This window comes from Sciurus vulgaris, assembly GCF_902686455.1.
Source record: "Sciurus vulgaris genome assembly, chromosome: 10".
Lineage (NCBI taxonomy): Eukaryota > Metazoa > Chordata > Mammalia > Rodentia > Sciuridae > Sciurus > Sciurus vulgaris.
In genome coordinates this window covers 69,282,243-69,309,999 of record NC_136470.1, presented here as the reverse complement: position 1 = coordinate 69,309,999, position 27,757 = coordinate 69,282,243, and the positions used below count along the sequence as shown (strand labels likewise).

At 36.8% G+C, this 27,757-nt stretch overlaps 1 protein-coding gene and 1 pseudogene across 4 annotated transcripts in view; both read left to right on the top strand.

The window, feature by feature from the left end:
- The window catches only part of IGSF11 (immunoglobulin superfamily member 11), a 153,187-nt gene that overhangs the window by 80,550 nt on the left and 44,880 nt on the right, over positions 1-27,757 (top strand). The gene's annotated exons all lie outside the window — the stretch shown is intronic.
- LOC306670612 (testis-expressed protein 38-like) lies at positions 1,959-11,453 on the top strand (annotated as a pseudogene). Its single transcript has one exon. The product of its transcript is annotated as a testis-expressed protein 38-like (transcript).

The following is a 27,757-nucleotide window of genomic DNA, read 5'->3' as shown; positions in this document are numbered from 1 at the left end:
AATAATTATCCATAAGTCTAATGAAATATAGATATCTGTATATAAGGAAAACTACAAAACAGTGAAAAAAATCAAGGAACTAAATAAGTGGAAGGTTATTCCATGCTAATAGATAGGATGACTCAATATTGTCAATATATTCAATGTAATCTCAAACAAAATCCTAATAGTTTATTTTGTACGTACTGTAAAATTGATTCTAAAGCTTATATTGAGAGGCAAAAAAAAATTAGAACAGCTAACATGATATTGAAGAAGAACAAAGTTGAAGGACTGCTAGTAATTTCAAGATTTACTATAAAGTTGCAATAATCAAGACAGTGTGATTGCTGAAATATTAGATAAGTAGATCAGTGGAACAGAATAAAGAACTTAGAAATAGATCCACATAAATGTAGGCAACAGATGATCTTTGGCAAAAGAGCAAAGGAAATATAAAAAATAGTCTTTTAAAAATAGTGGTAGAATAACACAATATCCAAGTTCAAAGAATAAATCTAGACACCGACATTGCCGCCTTCACAAAATAAATTTAAAATGGATCACAAACCTCAGTGTTAAACACAAAACTGTAAAACTAAAAGATAATGGGAAGAAATCTAGATAATTTTGTTTGGAAATGACGTTTTTTTTAATACAACACCAAAGACAACATTGATGAAAGAAAGAATTGATTAGCTAGACTTGAAGTATTTTGTTATAGAAGCCAGATGGACTGAGACAAATACTGTAATGGTGGATACCTATCCTTATAGTCCATAGGATATACAGTCGTGGCTGTGCATCCTAAGATAAACTATGTACTTTGAATGATAACGAGTGTTAATGTAGGTTCTTTATGCAGTGACTGTACCACTCTGGTAGGGGATGTTGACAATGGGAGAGTCTGTGTATGTATGGGTGGCAGTTAGTATATGGGAGATCTTGGTGCCACCTTTTCAAGTTTGCTATGAACCTGAAACTGCTCTAAAGAAAGTTTTAAAATGTTTTGGCTATGTCATTTATTAGCAATAATTTGGCAAATTAATCCTCTCTCTCAATTTCTTTATTTGAAAAGTAAAGATAATAGTATATAATAATAGTACCTATCTTATATAAAGATTATTAAGATTTAATTAATACATGTGAAGAACTTAGAATGATTCTTAACCCATAACAAGTGCTCCATAGAGGGATATAGATATTAGTAGATGTTATTATTTTAAAAAGAAACATCACTTGAAGTTTTCGTAAAGTGATGTTTTGTGAAAAGAAATCTGACATATATAATTATAATAGCACCACATTTTGTAGCAGTAGAAAACTCAAATGTTTGTGTGTATATGTATGTGAGAGTGTGTGTGTGTGTGTGTGTGAGAGAGAGAGAGAGAGAGAGAGAGAACCAGAAAATGTTAGATATAGTGGCTAACTGGGGAATACCCAGTCTATAAGTATTTAATTTAGTTTAAAAGCAAAAATCCTATCAGCTCCAAACCATACTCATTTGTCAGCCAAATTTTTGCTCATCCATTGCCAGTTGTGAATTATGGTATAGGGGATACATGCATGATCATTTAACCCTGTAAAAGATTTAAGTATCTGTAGCGGTGCTATTCAGTATGCTAAACATTAGCCACATGTAGACATTTAAATTTAAATTAATTAAAATGAAAATTCAGTTCCTCAGTCATACTAACTACAACTCAGGTGCCAATGGCTACTATATTGGATGGTATACGTATAGAACACTATATCATTACAGATAATTCCATTAGATAGATCCAATCTAATGACTTATGAAACTATTCAACATTACTGTCCATCCACTTATATATATCCCAATGAAAAATAATCAAACTGGAGCTATTGTAACAGTATCACACGATGTTGTGGGATTGGTTCATACTACTGCAGTTAATCCACTCTCTAGCAGCAGTTTATATTTTCTTTCCCTCCCTTCCTTCCTTCCTTTTTTTGGTGAATGTACCTCTGACTTTAAGTCAATCTCGTTTGAGGACAAAGTTTCATATGAGAACAGGAAAGGTGATTTTCCTCCAAGAACTTCAGAAGATACATTATTGGTACCTTTCTAAGCATGAGGGAGTAAATTGAATTAGGGTATGTATGTGTTTGAATGCACTAAGAAAATTACGTAAGTGAGAATATTTATCCTTTAGTATTCATATTGCCTGTTTTAGTCAGATTTTCATCTGTGTGATCAAAAGACCTGGCAAGAACAACTTAGAGGAGGAAGAGTTTATTTTGGTTCACAGTATCAGAGGTTCTGTCAATGGTTGGCTGATTCCACACTGCTCTGGGCCCACAATGAGACAGAACATCATGGTGGAAAGGCATGGTGGAGTAAAGCTACTCAGTTCATGACAGCCAGGAAGCACAGAGAAAGAGAGTGAGGCACCAGGGACAAGGATATAAACCCCACAATCATGCCCCCAGTGACCTACTACCTTCAACCATACCCACAGTTACCATCCAGTTAATCCATTCAAGTGGACTAATCCACAAATTATGTTAACAGATCTTATAATTCAATTATTTCACTTAGGTATTCTTGCATTTTCTCCTCCATGACCTTTTGGGGATATCTCATATCTAAACCATTATATTACCTTACAGAATTTTTTATTGAGTTATAGTAATGTTCTATCTTATGATGGCAATTACCTGCTATTACTAGAATAACATGTTATGTTTTATATTGGGAAGTAACACACTTCTGATCATTTAATGTGATTTTAAGAGTTTTTACTATGTTAAAACTTAAATTAATATGAACTGGAGAATTGGTGATATGACAGATCAGATCTTGTAGGGCCTTTCATGTTAGCAGTGAGACAGGTTTGTATCTCCATTGCTATTCATGATAGAGCCTTATACTACTCCTTAAAAAAGAGACAACATTAAGGTACAGAGGGAGCTTGTGTGTGCCAGTTTCTTTAGACAGAGCTGATAGCGTCAAGTATTATATGACAGGAATGACTTATTTCACCTTAACAAATTTATACTTATATTTCTGACTCAAATGAGCATAGGGCTAACTCTTTATATTTCCTCTTTATTGAACTTTTGCATTGGTAAGTGTTCCTTCCTGTCTCCAACTTAAATTAATTTATTCTAGGCCCTGGGCTTGAGGATTAAGGACAATTTTTATTGTGAGATAATTTCAGATATTACTCTCACAGTAGAGTGAGTGCATCCCTTCTCCCAGAGGTGAAGTATGCAGAAGCATTTTGACCTACCTGGGACTGCCTTTTGCTTAATCCTTTCTCTTGGGGTAGTGTTTTATAATGGAAAGAGAATGAACAACATCATGAGACTTGAATTTTACTTTTTGGCTTCGACAGATTTTTTTGAATTACTGTATTCAAGCTACTTAATTGCTCTGTTCCTTACTTTCTCAATGTGTAGAATGAAGATAACATACCAGTGCCCACTGACCTCACAAGAGTGTTGGGGATAATATATGGGAAAGTGAAATGCTTAGTATCCTCAAAAGGAAGGATAATTGATCTCAGGCCCAGATTTAATCACTTTTTAGTTAGGCACACATCATTATAAAAGCTTCCTAGATGTTAGCACAAATATCGAGTCAGCTTAGTTTTCAAGAGAATCTTTCTTATTCTTGAAATGGTATTCATGTGTTTTTGTGTCTGTGTATATGTGTGTTGGATTTCTTTCCAGTGGTGTGAATTGACAAACTGCTCATAAGGCTTTTTCAGCTTCTGGGCAACTCTGAGGCAGAGTATAAGTTTAACTGACCTCTACCCCCAAAAACAAAGTGGCCAAAGCAACCCCATTGAGGGCACATGAATAATAGTAACAGAGGAATTTTTGATTTTTTGTTTCTGTATGAGGATGGTGACTATTTGTTTTTCTCTTCTTGGTTTCTCAGGACAGCAATGTCTTGATAGGATTGACATTTTCCCTTGACTCTGGAGCACCTTGTGACCCACATCCCCTGATCTGCCCTAGTCGGGTAGGGGGCCAGAGAGTAGCCCTTTTCCTATCAGAGTTATTGTTATGAAGTTTACCAAGATATTGTTGCTTTATCTTTTTAAAATTTGCAGTTCTTTTAAGAGTATCTCTTGCTTTTAAAGGTTCTTATAGTTTCCTCTTGAGGAAATTAGGATAATTCCCTAAGTTTGCAACAAAGAACAGAACCAGTGGCTCTATGTAGAGCAATGCCCAGCACTGGTCCTCCTCCTTGACCACCAATCTGTTTTCCAGACCAGAATTTAGCACACAGACTTCCTTCTTTTTTGAGTTTCTGGTAACCTAAGACACTGCCTAAAAGATACTAAAAGTACCTCCAGCTCCCATTTTGTGAAAGTCTCAGTTCTGGTGTTTTAGGGTTCAGAGTGCTGCTTTCATACACACGTATCTCAGATATTGCAAGTCTTCACACAGACAACTCTTTGATACCTGTCCTGACCCAGCAGATTTCCTACATGTAAATACTCCCCTACTTTTCCCTTTCATGATCCTTGAATTTCTTAAATATTTTTATATTGTATGTATTTATCCAGTACAGTGTTTTGAAATACACACATGCACACATGGTAATGCTTAAGTCTAGTTAATTAACAAATGCATTACCTCACATAGTTATTTCTTTTTGTGTGATGAGAATCTTCAGTATCTACTCTTTTTATATTTTTAGGAAGATAATATATCATCAATAACTATAGTCACCATGCTGTACAATAGATCTCTTGAATGATTCATCCTCACTGTAATTAAACATCTTTTGATCAACATCTCCCCAACCTCCTTCTCCCAGTAACTACCTCAGCTTCTGGTAGCCACCATTCTACTCTCTGCTTCTATTAGGAAAACTTTTTTAGATTTCATGTATGAGTGAGATCATTGTGTATGTCCTTCTGTGCCTGGCTTATTTAATTTAACATGGTGTTGTTGAGTTCTTTTAGTAACTTCAGAGGGCAAAGATGATAAAATATCCTTTATCTGATTTGTTCCAGACTGTGTGTTGCAAAAGAGAAATAATCTCATTTAACTCTGGTAAGATTCTTTACATTTTATCATTTCAAAGCACTTTCATAGTAGTGTGTATGTATGTTTCTGTGTGTGTGTGTGTGTGTGTGTGTGTGTGTGTGTGTGTGTGTGTGTGCATGCCCCACCCCCTTCATGTGATGGAACTGCTGGTTGATAGAATTTGCATATATTTAGAAACCATATTCATTTCCTTTAGTTACAAAATTTATGCTCTACTTTAGAGATGTTCAGAAATTTAAATGCCCTGTGGAGAGTCTGAGAATTCACACCACTAAACAAAAATTCAGCACATATACATACAGACTCAAAACTGCAAAACCATTTTGAAGTCTTGTTCTACATCTGTGTGTATTCTTATAATGCAAATACCTGTAAACAATAGAGTGGATGGAGACATTTTGGTACATTCTTTAGTAGAATTCTACACAACATTAGAAATAAGTAAACTTTAGCTTTATTCGATACTCAATATAAATCTTACCAGTTTGAGCAAAAGCAGCCAAACAGAAAAATATATAATACGATTATTTATATGAAGTTCAAAAATGGACAAAACCATAGTATGTTGCTAGAAGCCAGAATAATAGTTATCTTGTGTGAAGGAAGGTAGTGATTAGAAGGGGCTTACAGAGGGGGCTTACAGAGGGCTTTGGGGTTATGGTAATGCTCTGTTTCTATGCTTATGTTATATGCTGGTTACATAAGTGTGTTCTTCATAAAAACTATTGAGACATTGAGACATACACTTGAGATGTGAGTTTATTTGATGTCTGTTATACTTCAAAATTTTTGTATTAAAATGAAATTAGAGCTCCTTTTATTTTTAAAGAGAACTTCTAATTTTGCTTATTGATTATACTGACTTAAAATTTTATTTGCTCTATTATATAAGTTTATAATGTAAACATTTAGAGCCATACATTTCCTATTAAGCACCACTTTGGCTGCATCTCAGATATTTCAGGATTATAGGGAAAAACATGTATGGTACTCCAAGTGCATGGCACAGCCAAGGGTTTAATTCTGAGCTGACCCAAGAAGACAATCACTACCATAGGGAAGGCCTCTAACCCTAATAATACTGACTTGAGGTCTTTTGGAAGAAGGAAATTAGAAATATAAGCAGGTATCTGGTAATCACTAAACTAAACAAAATAAAAACCCTGAAAAAACCAAAGAAAAATGTACTTGGGTGTAGGGAGAAGAAACAAATTGAAAGAGAGGTCCATAATGTGGCCCCATTGAAAACCAAAAATTTGCTAAAATAATTTATATAACAAAAAGATAAGAAGGTACTGATTGGCTTTTGCATCTCTACCATTTAGGTTCTGAATTGATACTGTGTTGAAATGTACTTCATGACCTTAATTGATGCTAAGGTTCAAATTACAGGTCAGTAAAATTTAAAAAGTTAGCCTTACATATAGAAACCTTACTGATTTTAGTAAGGTACACACTAAATGCTTAGGAAAATAACCAGATATAAAATAGAGAACAAATAGGTGTGTCTTACCGTAAACATTAGAACTATTGCTTTGCCTAAATTCCCCATGATCATAGAATTTGTTATCCTATAATACCATATAGTCAGTGCACATGCTATGACCAACGAGTAATACATTAAAATTATGTCTTTTGTATTTATAATTGGCTTGACAAAATGAGACTCCTTTGATCCCCCTCCCTGCTCCTGATTAAACTAGTTATTATTGCTCATTGTAAATTAAAACAGACCTTCAAGAATTCATACTCTTAGACAAGACCTATTTAGAGAAGGGATAATGTCCCCACTTAACTGCTTGCTTTACCTATCTTCAGAGTTGGAAAGAATATAAGGGGTTCACAATTATCATTATTTTAATGGTGTGATCCTATTTGTTAAGATCCTCATTCTCAATATTTTACATGATACTATTGATTTCATCCAGTCAATAATGTATAATACTTGGCAGTTATAGATTTGGTTCATATGTTTTGTTCTATGCCAATTTCAGCAGCCTTGAGCTGCTATTTTCCTTCATCTTTGACAGGTCACAATGCACCTGTATCTAGCTGGTGTCCACCTTTATCAAGGCATGTCTAGGTAGCCTGGTTCTCACACAGATCTTTGCTGCAAGATCTTATGCACACCCAGATTTCTCCAGATATGACATCACACTAGTGTATCTTCCTCCAGGGAGATTCATTTGACACACCTATGCAGAATATAGTAATGCTTACAAAAATGCTCTGTTATGCCACACATAACACAGGGCTGGCTGCCTTGGTTAAAGTACTGAAAATTATTTGATAAGCGGAGAGCCACTGCATCCCTGATACTGTCAAGAAATAGCTTAATGGCCCTTTAAGCACCCACACACATTAAAACAGACTAAATATCTTTTATATGAGTTTTAGAGGCTCTAATTTTTAATTTTTTTATATTTTGATAATGAATTTTACTTAAGTCAATTTATGCTGTTAGTTGCAAACCAGTCTGTCTTTAATGGAGCCTCCTACAACTAAAGGCTCTAGAATCTGTCCAGATTACAATATTATGCCCTCCCATTAGTGGTCTCCTTCCCACTCAAAGACTATCTTAACCCAGAAGCCTTGGTAACTTCCTATCATGCCTTCTAGGGTCTCTAGACCAAGTATATTGGCCAGAAGTTGTCTATAGGCTTTTGATGCACAAATCTGTTCTCCTTGACCCCACATTATTTGCCATCAGAGTGGCATTTGCTGGCTGTATACTGGAACCTTCTGGAGATAGACATGGTTTTGAGGCCATCACCCCCAGTACTCAGCTGTTCATTATGCCTTTGGTAATGGAAGCAGCACTCTGCAAGCTTGGCACGGCCACTGAGGCTTGCTTGTTTGAATGAAATATTACCTGTAAAACACAGCCAAACCTGGGCTCTAGGGTGCAGGAGGTGGTGGCCTCCCTTGCCCTCAGTCCCTTGCCAGATGCTGCAGGGTGACCCCTCCTCTCCCACACCCTTTGACTACTTGTGGTTCCTTGGGACCAACTGAATAAACAGCAGAGGGCATTTGTCTATTGTATATTGTCTATTTGTATATTGTATATTGTGCCACCTATATATCACCAGCAGTCCTCATCACATAGTATGGCTCACTGGAGAGTTTTTTTTTTTTTTTTAACCCCTTCCCTGTGATGTCCCTCATCAAGAATGTTACCCAAGGATCAATCATAGCTGCTAATTTTAGAGAGTCTTCTCAGCATGGGATGCCCTGGTGGCATTTAGCTCCACCTGTACATTTTTATAGACTCTTGAGGGCTGTTGCCAATAGTGTAATGGTGTTTGGTCAGTGGCAGCAACAATGAGATTGTATCATTTGTTGTAAATAACTCTTGGAAACTCTTGCCTCATAGATAGCCAGAATATAAATCAAGGTCATTCATGTCTCTACATATGCTATTGTTATAATACAAGATCTCCTTATCCTTTTAGGGTTCCAGACACTGTTGATAGTGACCGGGGCACTCATTTCACTTTTCAAAATATATGATGCTGGATTTTGGACAGGCTTTCATTCAACAGAATTTTTACCTCCTTTACTGACTGCAGGCTATAGGGCTCCTAGAACATCATAATGGGTTAAATAAGTTCAAGTTCAATTAAATGAAGCATGGTGTATTTTAGTCATCAGACTTCAGGGGTGAGTTTTAATAAATAATCTGTCTTCATTTTTGATTTTTCTGATAGCTTTCTCAAGCCTCACCATTCCCTTTTCTCTTCTGCCCATATCTGGAGAGCTAAGAAAGTCTGGGTGCTTCATCCTTCAGTAATGGTAGGAAGTCCAAACTACCCACATCTGACTCATGTGTGGGAACCCTCCCTCTAAGACCACTCTCTAATCACAGTCAGAGCCACAGCAGCTTATTCCCTGATGTCTCAAATCATTTTTTGGACCTGCTTAGGAACTTCGCTTGTTTTCCACAGAAACCCTCATTATGTGCATAATGAATTCTTCCCCCTTGTTGGTGCATGTGTGGTGTCATTAGTCTCAATATCTGAAGCAAATTTTGACTATGTGTCTGTGAGTCCATCCCATCTCTGACAAGGTGATCATAACATAAATATTTTCAAACATTACTTGTGAATCTGCCCTTGACTCAAGGGCAATTTAGAAGCGTGTTGCACAATTTCCAATTGTTTGGTGATTTTCTGATGTCTCTTTGTACTGTTTTTGAATTTATTTCCTCTGAGGCTAGTGATGTTACTTTTTAAAAATAATGAGAAAGGGTGTCTGCAATGGTCTGCGGGGCAGGGCACCGAGGTCTGTCTGTGGTGGGGTGGGGGAGAACAGGCCTGCGCAGTCTCTGGCGTGGGTCTCAGCACTATCTATTCTTAAAAGGATAAGGCTACTGATAAAGATGGGAGTAACTGATGGAATGCCAAGGATCCAAGCCAGCACCAGTGGTACAACCTACTTGGAGGTTGAACTAACCTTGATTAGGAAATGTCTTTCTAATTGAGCTGGTCATAAATGAAGCAAGTTGCCTCAGGAAATGGTAAGCAAATCCCTAAGTCAAGGGAACCCTGGGGGACCAGTTGCTGAGTAGGGAAGTTCTGCCCTCAGGACTCAAACATCTGATGGGAGTTGTATTAGACAGCTCTCCAAGTCTCTTCAAACTGGAGATGATGTGGTTCTGGGAAATCAATTGGAAGGACTATTTGCCTCAGAGTAGGGGTGGTTGGCCACCTGGAAGAAAATGAGAGATGTTCAGTGGTGGAAATGTGGAGAGAGGCATTCCTGAGTGAAGCAGCAGCATGAGCCAAACTCCAGAGGTAAATAAACAGGGTCTTTGGCATGACCAGAAGGGAAAGGTATATGAAGGATGGGGAAGGAGATGAGGCTGGAAAGAGATGCAGAAACACATAGGGAAGAGCTCCCATAGGGCCTGATGATGCTCAGAAAACACTTTGTCAGCCTTTGTTGAAGAAACAAAAGAGAAATTGTAGGAGCCAAAGAAGGAAGTTTTGACTACTTGGTTCCCCTGAACAGTTTTTTTCCCTGACAACTTGGTCAGAAACTTCTTGAGGGAAGGTCTGCCCAATGTTTACTGTGCTCCCTGCCCAACTGCCCACTGGAAAAGGTATCCAGAAATGGCTCCCTAACAACCACCAACAATAATATAAACTCCTGAGGGTGTGAGTGCCCTTTCCTGGGGGCTGTTTTGTGACTTCACCATAAGAAGGTGGGAACAGACAATTCTGTGGTGGATTGGTATTTGATGGCAGAAACAATGCTCATGAGATGACACCAGATGGAGTCTCTTCCTTCCATCAACTCAGACCCACTCCACAAACACCACCCCTGAAATTCCCAGTGCTCAGAACCCGGTGACTTCTTTAGGGAACAGTGGGGCTTGGGCCTTCCGAAGACTCCCATTTGTGGACAGATTAGTGGGTGAGTTCATTCTCTCCAGAGCCATAGTCCTGGTAACAAGACTCAACCTAATGGATTCCCAAAAGGAGGACCTGTGCCTTCCTGGCACATGGGTTGTATTGTACTTCATATTCATGGGACTGTGTTCTATGATAACCGGCGGCTGCGTGGTCTTTCTTCACTGGAGGAAGAAGCTGTGGCTGGAGGGGCGTGCCCAGCAGTGGGTGGAAGTGATGAGCGCTGCCACCTTCACTTACAGTTCACTCTTGTACTGGATAAACTAGCGGAGGTGCTACGGTATAAATGCAGCTATCAACACAGGCCCTCCTGCAGCTGTTACCAAAACTGAGATTAAAGTTCAGATTCCAGATTCGCTGTGGGAGTCAGAGACCCTGAAGGCAGGGGTTATGCCCTCAGAGGCAGCAGCCCCAAGGCAGAGTCCCCTCTTCCTCGACAACCTGCTCTGATGGTCCCACACCAGCCCCTATCTAATCGGATGCCGCAGTGCTGAACCAGATCCCTGTTTGGGATTCCCATCTTTCAGGAGATACCATTTGCCCCACCCCTTCGCAACCTACCTCCCATGCTGAACCACTATGCCTCCTACCCTTGGCCATCTGTCCTGAAAGGAATGTCCACTTCCATTCCCTTCCCACACTGGACCATGGGGTGAACTGTCTCAACGTGAAGCTTTTGCATCAGAGTTTTAGCCTCCTTTCACTGAAAGTGGGAGCTTTAGGTACAAGGACTATTAGTAGAAAATGGGAACTGAGAGCCCATTTGGATGTTATTAAAGATTTTTGAAAAGTCAAAAAATAAATAAAACTTTCCTTTTTTAAATAAATAAAATAATGAGACTTTTTATAGTCTAGCATATTTTGGTGAATATTCCCTGTGAATTTGAATGTTTGCTTTTCAGTTTTAGGGTAGGTTTTATAAATGTCAATTAGATCAACATGGTTGATTTTGTTATTTGCATTGTGTATATACTTATTGTGTATTTCCCCTTCCAATTACTGAGAGGCAGAATATTCAAATATTAAACTATAATTGTATATTTGTTTATTTCTTCTCTTAGTTCTGCTAGTTTTTGCTTCATATATTTTGAAGTTCTCTTATTAGGTATCTAGCATTTAGGATTATTTCTTTTTAACAAATTGCTCTTTTTTATTATTACAGCATTTCCCTTTTTATCCTTGTCTTGAAGTAGATTTTTTTCTGGTATTAATATAACTACTCAGTATTTCTTATGGTTAATGTTTTCATGGTATATCTTTTCTTCTACTTTCTTAAACCTGTTGATACATAAAATATGCTTCTCATAATTGTATGTTTGTTGTAAAATTGTTTCTTTTAGTCTGTTCATATATAGAGTATGTTCTTGCTTTTTGATAAAGACTGACAATACCTGCTTTATATTTGAAGTATAGAGTTAATACAATCATTGATATGATTGAGTTTAAGAGTACCACCTTATTTTTTGTTCATTCCCTCTGATCTTTGTTCCTATATTAATGCTTTCCTACTTCTCTGTTGAACACACTGGATATTTAATCAAGATCCCATAATCGCCATACCTTAATAACAGGGCTATTCTAACCCTAGAGTAAAGGAAGCACTGGGCCCTGACTTAACAATCTAAAACCAACTCTCAATTTTTTAATTAATTGAGTATCTTTCTAGTTTTGCATTTTATGTATTCTGCTGACTCTTTTGGCTATATCCATGTGTAGGTGCTTGTTGGAGAGATTACAATATACATCCTTTGTTTATCACAATGTACATAGGCTCATATTAGGCTACTTTATAATACAAAATCTGGCAGTACTGGCAATAGTGTATTTTCTTTCTTTTTTTAGTTGTAGATGAACATAATACCTTTATTTTATTTATTTATTTATGTGTGGTGCTGAGGATTGAACCCAGTGCCTCACCCATGCAAGGCAAGCACTCCACCACTGAGCCACAACCCAGCACATACAGTGTATTCTCATTGAGCACTTTCCTATATTTTGTGCTACCATTGTGATACCTTTTACAACATTACAAATATATTACACATACATTTTTTATTATTTTGCTTTAAACAAGTATCTTTTAAAGAAGTTAATAAATGAAAAAGTTCTTATACTTACCCTCATACCATTTCTGGCATTTTTTTTTTTTTTTTTTTGTATGTTGTGTGTTCTCCAAGAAGGTATAATTTACTGGAGTATAAACTTGATTCATTTCATAACCTCTATCGTCCACCATTTTGTACATATCCAACAAAGTAATGTAATAAAAGTGAACAGATATATAGAAGCATTATTAATACATTCTTAATTATTAATACATACTATTAATACATTCTTGAAATTTATTCCTGGGTATTTAAATTTCTGTCTTTTGTGTAACAAATCAGATACCATGGAAATAACACTCAGTTGAAAATTAAGAACTGACACTGATTTCAGACAAATGATTTTCCTTTTGTTGCCCACATTTTTTCCTGGATGAAATAAAAGGATCATAGTAGATGATAAAGTCACTTTCCAAATTGAAAAGCTGCAAATTAAGTGTGTGTATGGGGGTGAGGGCATAGCTAGTATCTAGAATTTACCTTAAAATTTTGTTTTTATATGAAGATCAAAATATCATGCAATAGGTTTATTCTAAAGGCAATCTTAAGAATGGCACACAAAGCTATCCAAAATAAATACTTTCAAGCAGACTTTTAAAACTTTAAAGCTAATGAAAGGACATGAGGGCAACAATGCCAAATGCCATCTGGTCACTGACTTGATTTCTGACAGTTTGGGGATCTGATACTCTTAGAAAGAGAAAACTCACTGTAGGTGGACATGCTAATCCCAAGTTACCCCAAGATGAATTTGACTTGGAAATGAAAAGTGGTAAGGAAGGTAAGATTGATACAATCTAGGAAATTTAAATGGTCTTTTGAAAAAGTTCTGGTTCACAACATTGAGAAACTGAATAATTGTAGACCACACTTTTCTTTAAATACTAACTCTCTGAAAGCACTGCTTGACTGGTGCACTGATGGGAGAGTGTCACTTCTCCTTCTGTCAAAGCTCATGGATATTGCCTGAGGTTTTTTTTTTTTTTTTTTTTTTTTTTTTTTTTTGGCATATTTCTATCTCAATTACAGACCCAGCACAGATACAGAGTTATGTGTTTAATGGCACTTTCTACTAGATGTTAGTATGTGAGCATCTAGAAAAGACTATTTTTTACCAACTCCTAATTAGAAAAATAGGAAATGATTATTTTCAGTGAAATGAGTGGTGAACTTTAAACTAAGATACTTATCTGATTCAGCTCACTTTCTTCAGGTATTTCTGTTGTATTTTATGAATATAATATATGTGTATATATAACTACAGACTCTATATGTACTACATATTATACATATGTATTCACACATGCACATCTCTTATAGTACTTAGAGTACTATAGGATATATTTGAGGGGTATATTATTCAGTTTGAGAACTGGTAGACTTTTAGCTTCAATATCATTTTCCTATTTATCAATCAGCTCTACTGAGGATGAGGTGGTATTCTTCATTGCAATCTAACTTCAAGGGTCGAGGTGGAGGTGAAGGAATCAAGGCGGTTACCTTGATGATATTCTCATCAGGAAATTGGGTTGAGAAGGATAGCTCTGTCATATTTTCCCTCTCTCCCTCATTCCCTCCCTTCATCTTTCATCTGTTTTATAATCCTGACCTCAATAGCTACTTTGTTGTGAAATTTTATTAATTACTAGTCTTTCGTTGGTACCTAACATGATAACTGATTTTATCTCAAAATCTTTATATTGTACATACACACTTGGATTAGATGTTCCCATGATTGCTAATTAATTAGTTGCAAGCCATTTTGCACCTACTAGTCTCTTTGGCCAAATCCCCAAACCACAGACCATTCTGAAGAGCTGGGGAGTCATGTAAAATGGATGATGACACTGGAGTGTTGTGAGACTCTCTAGTTCATAGGGTGCTGGGGATTGTCCTTGGGTTCAGTACATTAGATGATGTGCATATGCAGAGGAAAGGCACAGTTAGCATCTTTCCTAGACAGGACTGCCACTGCTTCTCCAACTGGAAAGTGTTTTGGGATGGAGAATATAAGAGAATAACATAAAATTGTGTGGAAGGAACATATTAATATTAGTTAAGTAGTCACAGAACCTGGGATCTGATAGTTCTTTAGTTTTCCCAGACTGTTAACTCAGAAGTTGTTAGAAGCACACATTTTATTGTATGCCACTTTTTAAATTGTGACTGGAGTAGACCTGCATAAATTTCTCTCTCAAACCATCAGATTATCAAAGGAGCAGCTAAATTTTTGCAGAGAAGTGGCAGCTGTATAGAAAATTTTGTTTGTCCTGTTTGGTGTCTAGTTCACTGTCAGCTTTTCTCATACCAAAGAAAACATCCCTCTACCAGCCTCTTTGAAGATCAAGTTTCTTCAAAATTCAAGTGAGATCCCTTGTGGAACTCAAGCCTCATTGACAGGGCTGGATAATCAGAGAGGAAGCCCACAGGCTCTCTCTGCCTTGGATTACAGAGTTCTTGGATTGCATGAGAGGGTTGTCTCCTCCAGTTCCCTCAGCAGGCCCTGTGGGGAGGTCAGGGATCACTAGCTGGCCATGATTCTATGTTATTTTTCCCAGATAGGAGGAGGACTCAGTAGTTTGTTGACAGGTCACTGGTTCTAAAAGTAGCCATACTTACCAGTGATATTGTAACCAAACTTTACAGTCAGAGTACTTCATCTGGAAAAAGAGGAGAAAAAACATATACCTTCTGCATAATATTAATTTCTATGTGTTTACTTGACGAACAGTTGTATTTTCATTAGGCTTTAAGTTATACAAAGGTAGTGTTTGTATCTCTCAGGTTTGTACTGTTACCAATGCCTGACATAGGGTTGGCTGCCAGATGTAAAACTGGATTGACCAGAGCCCATGTGAACTTGTAGACTAGGTGGGGGCATAAAGAGTACGAGGCCTTCGTGCTCCAAGGCCCCAGTGCTTAGCTACTGCCTTCTTCTTCCTCTCCTCTCCCCCAAACCACCTCACACAACCATCAGTGCTCAGGAGTCCGTTCTCTGCCCATTCCTGAAAACAGTAAAGTATTTTATTTCCTGTTAAGGTGTTAATACTATACCCAATAGCCAAATATCTTCTCCCCCTAACCTTTATTATCTATTTCATCCTGTTATTTTAATAAAGTGTAACTTCCTTTGGCTCATTATGCACAAGTACATGTAAACATTTTTAATGAAGATTTCTCACATAGTTTTTTTTCACATTTAGTTTTCTACCCTGAAATTACATTTGCATGTTTATCTTCCCAAATATAATTTAAGCTCCCTGAATACATTTGCTATTCTTTGATTTCTGTTAGATTTTTGCTGTATAACTGGGTGGCTATTTTGTATTAGATACTTAAAAAATGTATATTGAATAAATTATTCAGGGTTATAAATGTGAAAAAGCTAAATTAGTTTATTTTTTCAGTTCTAAAATTCTCAGAAATTAACTTAAAATTTTTTACACACTTTGTTAAAATGAAGAATAAATAACAATAAAAAATGCCTATGAAGAATGAAAGAAGACAGAAATGATTCAACAGTTTGGTTACTTTTGTCTTTAGTCTGAGAGCATTAACTCATATAATATGCTCAAAAGTTACTTAGGTAAACCCACTTTCCTGTATCTTGATTAATTTGATTTATCCTATTTTTGAGTGTATGAGTAATTCATACAATCCCAAATGATAGAAATAAACCCACATTGTATGTTCAGATAGCTATCATATCTTTTCCCTGTTACTTTTTCTTTACTGCTTCTACCCTCTTCTACCAAGTTCCACTTACCCACCCCTGTAGATAATCAGTCTCATCAATTTTTTATTTATTCTTTGTGTGTGTATGTATGTATATATTTTTCCTTATGTGTACAAAAGGAGCATAGTATAGATATTCCATTGCAATTAGCTTACAGTATTTAATATAGGCTGGAAATCATTCCATTCAGGTCATAAAGAACTTACTTAATAGCTCAACAGTACCCCACTATGTGGTTGGATCAAAGTTTCTCAACTACTTTTCTACATTTGGACATTTAAGTTGTTTACAGCACATTGGAATTATGAACTTTACTGCTATGAATATTTTGTGTAGATATATTTTATATATTATTGAACCATGTCTTCATGACAAACCTCCAGACGTAGCCTAGACCCTAAACCCATCTGTATATTTATTACATTTTGCAAAATGTGCCTTCATAAGAGTTTTCTAATTTATATTACCACAAGGTGTGCATGAAGTACCTGTTCCCTCGGCTTTACCAATAATTGTCATAATTTCTATTAAATCAGTTTTGGAGATAAGAAATAACATCTCTTATGTAATTGAAATTATTACTGAGCACGTTTAAATAGTTTTAAATGCCATCTAAAAATATTTGTATGACTTGATTGCTGACCTCCTATTTTTTTATCATGAACCTATTAATTATTAAATTTATTATTTTTTATTTAGCTTTTAATTTTTTACAAACTGCATTCTGATTCATTGTACACAAATGGGGTACATCATTTCGTTTCTGTGGTTGTACATAATGTAGATTCATACAATTCGTGTAATCATACATGTACATAGGATAATGATGTCCTGTCTCATTCCACCATTTTTCATATCCTCTTCCTCTCATTTCCTTCTACATATTCTAAAGTTCCCTCATTCTTCTCTCATTCCCCAACCCCCACGCCTATTATATATCATTCTTCACTTATCAGGGGAAACATTCAGCTTTTGGTTTTTGGGGCTTGGCTTATTTCATTAGCATGATATTCTCCAATTCCATCCATTTATTTGCAGATGCCATAATATTATTATTCTTTATGGCTGAATATTATTCCATTGTGTGTATATACCAGAGTTTCTTTATCCATTCATCTGTTGAAGGGCATCTAGCCTGGTTCCACAATCTAGCTATTGTGAACTGAGCTGTTTATAACATTGATGTGGCTGTGTTGTAGTTTGCTGATTTTAGGTCCTTTGGGTAAACCAAGGAGTGGGATAAACTGGGTCAAAAGGTGGGTCCATTCAAGTTTTCTGAGGATTTTCCATACTGCTTTCCAGAGTGGCTGCACCAATTTGCAACTCCACCAGCAATGTACAAGTGTGCCTTTTTCTTCACATTCACGCCAACACTTATTATTGTTTGTGTTCTTGATAATAGCCATTCTAATTGGAGTAAGATGAAATCTTAGAGTTGTTTTAATTTGCATTTTTCTAATTACTAGAGATGTTGAACACTTTTTCATATATTTATTTATTGCCTGTGTGTCTTCTTCTATAAAGTGTCTGTCCAGTTCCTTGGCCCATTTATTGATTGGGTTCTTTGTATTTTTGGTGTTAAGTTTTGTAAGTTCTTTATAAATTTTGGAGATAAGTGCTGTATCTGAAGTGTGTGTGGAAAAGATTTTCTCCCACTCTGTAGGCTCTCTCTTCACATTCTTGATTGTATCCTTTGCTGAGAAAAAGCTTTAGTTTGAGTCCATCCCATTTATTGATTCTTGCTTTGATTTCTTGTGCTTTGGGAGTCTTGTTGAGGAAGTCTGATCCTAAGCCAACATGATGAAGATTCAGGCCTTCTTCTATTAGGTGCAGAGTCTCTGGTCTAATTCCTATGTCTTTGATCCATTTTGAGTTGAGTTTTGTGCAGGGTGAGAAATAGGGGTTTAATTTCATTTTATTGCATATGGATTTCCAGTTTTTCCAGCACCATTTGTCAGTATTTCATTAAGGATTTTTGCATCTGTGTTCATCAGGGATATTGGTCTAAAGTTTCTTTCTTTGATGTGTCTTTGTCTGGGTTTGGTGTCAGAGTGATACTAGCTTCATAGAATGAATTTGGAAGGGTTCCCTCCTTTTCTATTTCCTGGAATACTTTGAGGAGTATTGGTATCAGTCCTTCTTTAAAGATCTTCTAAAATTTGACTGAGAATCCATCTGGTCCTGGGTTTTTCTTGGTTGGTAGGCTTTTGACGGCTTCTTCTATTTTGGTGCTTGAAATTGATCTGTTTAGACTGTGTACATCTTCTGATTCAGTTTGGGAGGATCATATGTCTCTAAAAATTTGTCGATGTCTTCGATATTTTCTATTTTGTCGGGGTATAGATTTTCAAAGTAGCTTCTAATTATGTTATGTATTTCAATGGTATCTGTCATGATCTTTCTTTTTTCATCACAAATTCTAGTAATTTGAGTTTTCTCTCTCCTCTTTGTTAGTATGGCTAGGGGTTTATCAATTTTCTTTACTTTTTCAAAGAACAAACTTTTTGTTTTGTCAATTTTTTGAATTGTTTCTCTTATTTCAATTTCATTGATTTCAGCTCTGATTTTAATTATTTCCTGTTTTCTACTATTTTTGGTGTTGATCTGTTCTTCTTTTTCTAGGGCTTTGAGATGTAATGTTAGGTCATTTAGTTGTTGACTTTTAATTTTTTTAATGTATGAGCTCAATGCAGTGAACTTTCCTCTTAGTAATGCTTTCATAGTGTCCCAGAGATTTTGATGTGTTGTGTCATTGTTCTCATTTATCTCTAAGAATTTTATTTCTTCCCTGATGTCTTTTGTTATCATTGCCTCATTCAATATATTATTTAGTCTCCAGGTGTATGAGTAGTTTTTGTTTGTTATTTTATCATTCATTTCCAATTGCATTCCATTATGGTCTTATAGGATACAGGGTAGGATCTCTATTTTTTTGTATTTACTAATGGCTTTTTTGTGGCATAGCATATGGTCTATTTTGGAGAAGGATCCATGAGCTGCTGAGAAGTACGTATATTTGCTCGATGATGGATGAAATACTCTGTAAATATCCATTAAGTCTATGTCATTGATTGTATTATTTAGTTATATAGTTTCTTTGTTCAGTTTTTGTTTGGAGGCTCTATACAGTGGTGACAGTGGTGTGTTAAAGTCCCCCACTATTTTTTTTTTTTTTTTTTTTTTTTTTGGTTTCAGATTATTTTATTTTACTGATACCATCTTTTGGTGTTGGGAGAATCAGTGAGCTTGGCAGCGCTTTTCTTCATATATTCTATATGATGATTGAGGATAAAATATCTCTTCTCAGAGTTTCTTTTGAGGGAATAGGGAATTATACACTATTTCCAGGAAGCACCCGGCACAAAATAAGTCCTCAACAACTAGTAAGAAATCATCATCATCATTAGAGGAGTAAATGGAGAATCCAGGGACCTGGGACCTGGACAAACCAGCTGTCTCTTCTGCACTGTGTTCCCCTGGTTGTCCTCCATCAGCTTTAACCTCGCTTGTGTCCCTTCCTCCTTACTGGTCAGAACTGTTTTCACTGTTTTATCCTGATTTCAAACCACAGGCTATTGGGTCTTTTCTTACTATAGAATCGATTATGCAGATTTGTGGCCATGTTCTTGTCATAGGAAAGCATAAAAGCTTTTTTAATACATCTTACACTCTTTGTTAACTCTTCTAAACCAAAACAAAATTTAAAAATCAGATAAAAGAATGTCAGATGAAAGCATGAATTAATGAGTGCAGGAAAAACACAGCAAGGAAAAAGTAGGTAATATAGGAAGACCTCAAGAGGTAGAGGTAAAATAAAAAGCAAAAGCACAATTTGTTTTAGAGAATGAAGAAATTAACAAATACATACATGAAAAAGGTAGAGAAAGGAGCTTACCCACACTATCCATAAAATAAGTACCACTAGAAAAATAGAAGGGCATTTTCCATTTTGTAACACAAGGGGATAATGAGAGCATAGAAATGAAGAGTCATCTGGAATGAAGAGAAAGTTCTCTTGCAAAAGGCTGTGTGTGTGTTTTGCAGGCCTTCAGTAGAGATTTTTGGCCAGTGAAGTGATATTCCAGCTGGATATTCCAGGGGTGCTGCTGCCTCGCCAAGCAGCCGAGCTATCATGTGTGACGATGGCTGGCTGGTGCCTCTTCAGCCCATGCTCACCTGGGTAAGGTCCTCTTACTTCATCCTTCAAAACCATCCAGGACTCTTGGCCTTTTTCTAATAAGAGCACATCTGGCGGAGATATGCACAGCCCTGCCCAGAAGTCAAAATATTAAAACATGATCACATAAATAAAATTTCCCTCTGGAACCTTGGTTGTTAAGGAAGAGAAACAGTGACAGGACAAGAAAAAGGCACACAAGATTCCTGAAGGATGGAGAAGTTGGGTCACCGAGGATGATGTGGGCTGCCAGTAAAACACAAACCAGGGCTGACCTTGTGGCTCAGGGGCAGAGCACTAGCCTAGTACGTGTGAGGCATTGAGTTCCATCCTCTGCACCACATAAAAATAAATAAAATTATATGTCTATCTATGACTCAAAGATTGTTTTAAAAAGCAATACCTCTAGATATTTAAAGACAATCCAAAAGTTGAGAGTACCAGCAAGCAGGAATTCCTAAGTTCAAATTGTGATGCTCACCCAGGGAGATGAGGTGGCTCTGGCTCTCCAGCACCAGGGCTGTACGAATCCCGCTGTCCACGGGCCAGGCTCTCCCACTCCCGAGAGGAATCCACGGCCGCATTCCTGAGCATCAGCAAGTGCTGAAGCACACACACATGTGAGGAATGAAATCTGAGGAGGCATTTTCGATAGAAAAGGTGCAAAAGGGCACTCCAGGGAAGTGGTCATCAGGGAACGAGAAAGATGAGCTGGCAGCCTGTTTTGTTACAGCATGTCAGAAATGAAAATTATCGACTTCTCAGCTCTGAAATTCTTTTCTATTATTTCTTAGTTATTTTACTCTTGCCATCATATCAGCCTGAGTCTTCTCTCTGTCATCATTTCTTCTGGATCTCTTCACAGTTGTTTATCAGCCTGGGCACCATCCTTCCATAATGTCCCTCGAAACCATCCATGGTTCCTTCCCTTGCTCCAACAGGGAAATCACATCAGGCTTGGTAGTAGAGAGTCCTCAGAACCTGAGTTGTGTTTCCCTGGATTCCTCTCTTGGAAAAGTACAGCATCCACAAAAAGCAACGCGTCTCCGCAGAGCCCGGCGACAAGCAGATCAGAGGTGGAGCGTGCCCGCTGCTACGGTGCTACTCATCCCAGCAAAGTCCCCCACTATTAATGTGTTTTGGTCTATTTGATTCTTAAAATTGAGAAAGGTTTGTTTGATATACATAGATGCTCCATTGTTTGGGGCATAAATATTTGAAATTGTTACATCTTGCTATTTTATGCTTCCCTTAAGCAGTATGAAATGTCTGTCTTTATCCCTTCTGACTAACCTAGATTTGAAGTCTACTTTATCTGATATGAGGGTAGAGACCCCTGCTTTTTTACTGGGTCCATGTGCATGGTATGTTTTTCCCCATCCTTTCACCTTTAGTCTGTGGATGTCTTTTTCTATGAGATGAGTCTCTTGAAGGCAGTGTATTGTTGGGTCTTTCTTTTTAATCCAATCTGCCAGTCTATGTCTTTTGATTATTGAATTTAAGCCATTGACAATTCAGGATTATTATCGAGATATGATTTGTATTCCTGGTCATTTTGGCTTATTTTTGTTTTTTTACTTGTCCTTTGATTGGCTTTTCCTTTAGGGTAGTTCCTCTTTTTACTGACTTGTATTGTTGCTTTTCATTTCCTCCTCACGAAATATTTTGCTGAGAATGTTCTGGAGGGCAGGCTTTCTATTTGTAAATTCTTTTAACTTTTGTTTATCATGGAAAGATTTTTTTTCATTGTCAAGTCTGAAGGTTAGTTTTGCTGGGTATAGGATTCTTAGTTGGCATCCGTGTTCTTTCAGAGCTTGAAATATATTGTTCTAGGCCTTTCTTGCTTTTAGAATCTGGGCTGAGAAATCTGCTGATGTCCATATTGGTTTCCCCTTATATGTAATCTGACGCTTTTCTCTTGCAGACTTTCAAATCCTATCTATATTTTGTATGTGAGGTATTTTCATTATAATGTTCTTGGTGTGGATCTGTTGTAGTTTTGTGCACCTGGTGTTCTGTAAGCCTCTTGTATTTGATTTTCCATTTCATTTTTCAGGTTTGGGAAACTTTCTAATATTATTTCATCAAACAGGTTGTTCATGCCTTTGGTTTGTATCTCTGTGCCTTCCTCAATCCCAATAATTCTTAAACTCTGTCTTTTCATGATATCCCATAATTCTTGGAGGTTCCGTTCATGACTTCTTAACATCTTCTCAATTTGTTCAACTTTATTTTCAAGATTAAATATTTTGTCTTCATTGTTATTCTACCTTCCATGAGGTCTATTCTATTGGTGATGCTTTCTGTTGAGTTTTTAATTTGGTTTATTTTTTCTTTCAAGTATTTTTTTTTTTTTTTTCAGAATCTCTCTCTATTGAAGTGTTCTTTTACTTCTTGCATTTGCTCTTTTAACTGTCTTCTGGAATGGTCATGCATTGCCTGAATTTTCTCTCTTATCTCGTCTTTTACTTCATGGATCATTTTAATTATGCAGATTCTAAACTCTTTTTCTGTCATTTCTACTGCCATGCTGTCATTGGAGTCTATCACAATAGCATCTTGGTTTGTTAGGGACACCTTCTTCTCCTGGTTTTTCATATTGTCTCTATATATGCCCTTCTAGCAGTGAAGATCAGAGATACTGAAGGTCCCCCCCTGCAGGCTTATTATGACCCTTCAGTTTTCTACTACTTTTCCTTTGAAGTGGAGATTAATACCAATAGCACCCAATACAGAGAAAATGTAGCCCTAACCCAGATAGCCCCTATAAAGACTTTAACATTTTAAAAATAAACAGAATGAATTCGATTACTATTTACAGTATTTCTAGTTGTGAACAAGAGGATGGGAAAGGGTGTAGGATGGAAGTGAGTAAATAGAGGTACCTGTCAAAGGGCCTCCAATCTCCTGTAGGTGTCTCAGGAAGGGAGCTGCCCTTCCAATGATGATGGCCATGCCCTCAGGAAAAATTCAAAATGCCTGCACCAGCCTCCAAAGAAGTTGGGGAGCCCCAACCAGGGTGCGCCGAGTCAGCACAGAGGCAGGTGCAGTGTCCCTCAGCAGTAGGGAGCAGGCGGGAAGGCTCAGGGATAGTGTCCGACCTCGGTGTCAGGGAGCAGGCTCAGCGATGGCGTCCGACCTTGGTGTTTAACCTATTAATTTTTAAATAATAAAATATTCAAATGGCAAAAATGTAACTTCCTATAATAGCCAAATAACAGATATAAATATATCTGTTGAACCCATAATAAAACCAAACCATGTAGTGAGGAAACCTAGGTTGCCACAATATATGATAAATAGCAATTCAATAGTGAATTTCTGAAAATCCCCTAGTGGGAGATCTTCTGGATTCTACTGTAGGCTTCTGACAGGTATGTAGCACCTTCTGAGATCAACATTGTGTACCCAAAGATCAGAAATGGAAGCAATGAAGAGATCTCTAATAGTCTGTCCCTTTGCAGAGCAAATCTCAAAGAGGACATGCATTCATTTAATGTCACTGCCATCTCCACCCTAGGAGATTTGTTTTATTTTTCTATGAAGTGGTTCTGTGCATGCTTTTCCTGTAAAATTGTGCTTCCCACACCTACCTTGTTGCAGAACCTTTTGTGCATAAGAAATCGTATGTTTTGTGCACATGTGTTAACCAAGCAGTTAAATAGTACCCAAAGAGTGTGCTCCTCTGTTGCATTACCTTGCATAATATTCTTGTCACTGGTGACTGTTTCTAGTTTTTAAACTCTGGAGAAGCACTAATAGGGGTGCAAAGTCCTCCAGCAGTATGGTGTACAAGGGACAGAAAGTCACAGTCCTCTAATATAAATGCTGCACTTATCTAGGTATTTAAGCCCATTCCTCTGGACCAAACACTGAAAGCTGTTAGGCCTTAAAAGACTGTTTTTTTCTTTTTGTAGTAAAATAGGCTCATCTCTGAGACTAAATCTGCTGTAAAGTGCTATAAATGTTCAAAATTTAAGTGCTATAAGAAAATAAGAATTATACTAGCTGGACATGGTGGTGTACACCTGTAAACCCAGCTACTCAGGAGCCTGAGGCAGAAGGATCATATGTTCAAGGCCAGCCTGGGCAACTTAGAGAGACACTGTTTCAAAATAAAAATGGCCTTTGGTTGTGGCTCAGTGGTAGAGTGCTTGCCTAGCATGTGTGAGGCACTGGGTTCGATTCTCAGCACAGCATATAAATAAATAAATGTCCACTGACAACTAAAAAATATATCAATAAACAAACAAACAACAAAAAAGGTCTGGGAATGTTGCTCAGAGATATTATGCCCTTGGGTTAAACTCCCAATACCACAAAAAAACAAAAACAAACACACAAAAAAAAATCCCACAATTATACTATGCTAGCTTAATTCTGTATTTTAGTGATTAGTCTTCTACAGTATTAGATTTCAGAGGGAGTACGTAATTTTCCCCCCTTGCCTGAATTCAGCAGTTGTGCAGGATGTACATACCACCATGTACACAACTTTCCCTGTTCAGACATCAATTCCTTGCCCATTCCTTAAAATAATTAAGTATATTTAAAAATAAAATGCAAAGAAAGAACAGAAAAGAAACATTAGAAAAATTAGTAGAGAATGAAAAGATCAGTTGTATCTCTTGTATATTTGTTGTGTGTTATATAAATTGTGTATTTTTGATCTTCCCTTACATTTCTTGCCATTGTGGTTCTTTTTGCTATGGAGAAGGTTATGATAAAGAAAAGCATAAAAGGATCAAAAATTCTTTTCTGTTTCTGGACAGAAATAATAGTCCCCACCACACCACTTCTTTTTATGCACCCTTCTTCTGTGATTGGTATTCAGTACTGCAGCACCTATTGCTGAAGGAAGGAGGGCTTGATGCTGTTCTTCAAAAATTATACAGAACTAATTCTCTTCCACTTTTAGGCTTTCCCACTTTTGTCATTTTAGAGTGTTTACAGAATAAAAGGACAGAAGGGTGAATCATCAACACAGGGCATTTTTATTTTGTGTAGGTGTTTTCTCTTCTGTTTTATTCATCTGTTTAAATTATTTATTTTTTATTTGTCTATATGAGGGAGGAAAAGCTTAGAGAAAGAATCCGATGTAGAACAGTTAGGATTTAGCTAATCTGCTTAGAAATAACATTAATCAGTGGATTAGATGCTGTCAACAATACAGTGCTTCTGTCTAGATTTCCTTCCCCCACTTTTTTCTTGCTTTTTCTTTCTTCACTACTTTTAGTTTCATTTAGATTCGTCTTTTTATTTCCTAATAATTTTTGTTTCCTAGTGTTTCTTTTCTACGTTTCTTTTGCGTTTCATTTTTGAATTTCACTATTACTTTTTCATAAGAGTATTCAATCTTTTCACTTTTTGCTTGTGGAGGGTATAGAAATGTGACATGCCAAAATATGCTTTTCTTAACATGTGCTTATGAGTAATCTTATATGTATTTTAGTAATAATAAAAATATCAGAGCTTGAGGTGTCAAAATACGAGTATGACCATAATTTTCTTGAAATAATAAAATATTGGACATTTTTCATATTATGATCTTTGTATGCTAGAACCTGGGCATATAGTTTCTACCTGAGAATTTGAGAAAGACCTACTCTGAGAGAATTTGAAGTGTCATGATAGGTGGTTTCAAGTACAGGCTGCCATGGAAACATTTCAAAAGGAAGCATAACCTGTTCTGAAGATCAGCAGGATTTGAAATCTGAAGGATGAGTCTGAGTTACGATTTTTTTTTTTTTTTTGGTCTGTGTGTGTGTGAGAGAGAGAAAAAAAAAAAAAAAAAAAAAGAGAGAGGTAACGAGGAGTACCCAGTGGATTGCTGAATCTGAGAAAAGTTCACCGTGGAAGAAAGTGCCGTAAGACTGGCTGAAAAGATAGGTGAAGCTCAGATTCAGAAGGGTTTGGGAAGCTACAGGAAGTACTTGGATATATTGTCAGAGCCTGGTTATAATGCCATAGTATCTTTCTTGATATTTCTAGATTTCAAAGAGCTTCTGAAAGGTTAACCAAACTGCCCATTTCCACATTTCACATCTCTTATTTTTTCATATTGTATGCCCCTAAGAATGCTTTAAACTCGTTAAAAGTTAAACTTAGTACTGACACAAACATATCCAGAAAAACAAGAAATTTTTAAAAAATAGCATTCAATTTAGAAGGAGGCCCTATTATTGGTGAATAAGAGTAAAACATTTCAGTTGAGCCATTTTTAAAAAGGATCAGTTTCAGAATATAACATCCTTCCTGATGGTTTCGGATGGCTTTATTTGTTCATAAATAACTCTACTTGTTGATTTAGCCAGTTTTATCATATGAATGCTTCATTAAACAAATAGAGCTTGCTTATTATAGTCAAGTGGGGATGTATTCAACCAAGTGGGGAAGTTGAGAATACATGCTTCTATTTCACAGCAAAGGCCATTTATCTGGCCTTTTGCCATCTGGAAGCCTTAGATAGCACTTCCCAATATAAATCTTCAATCTGGTAACCAGACTGATAGGAACATTCAGCTACGGTATCACAATGTCAGAAAGGCCTACCAAAATAAAAATTACTCTGTAAATAAGCAAAACTAAACCAGGAAAGGATAATACATTCTTTTCAACCTAGATATTATTCAAGTTGAAAGATTAGATTTTTCAGAAAACTAAGTAATTTTTAATTTTTTTCCTGATGAAAAAGAACAGTCTCTTGCAAGTTCGGATTTGGCTAGAGGATTACCACTATAATACAAGGCAGGCATGAAACACTGAAAAAATAGTTGCTAGATATGACAGTTTTCTCTCCCCATCTCTCCCTTGACTCTAAACTACAATTTCTGCAGTTTGAAAACTCAGAGAGGAAGTCCTTCATCTAGTCCTTGAGGCATTAAGAATTATTTTTAAATTATATTTATCATTTCTAGGCTCCACAAAGGCTTGCAAATATGCCTATTCCTTTGTCTCCTTTTTGGGGGGGTACTAAGGATTGAACTCAGGGCACTTGATCACTGAGCCACATCCCCAACCTTATTTTATATTTTATTTAGAGACAGGGTCTCACCGAGTGCTCATTTAGCACCTCACTTTTGCTGAGGCTGACTTTGAACTCATGATCCTCCTGCCTCAGCCTCCCAGACTGCTGGGATTACAGGCATGTGCCACTGCACCTGGCTCCTCTGTCTTCTTTAAATCTAATTGACTTTAAATCTTAAATTCTTTTCTTTCGCATGTGGCAGGCCATTTTATTTCAATTATTGGGGCTCCCTTTGCCACACTTCAAGGTCTCTTAAAGAGCCAAAACTGGGGGTTGCCTCTGATTTTCTGC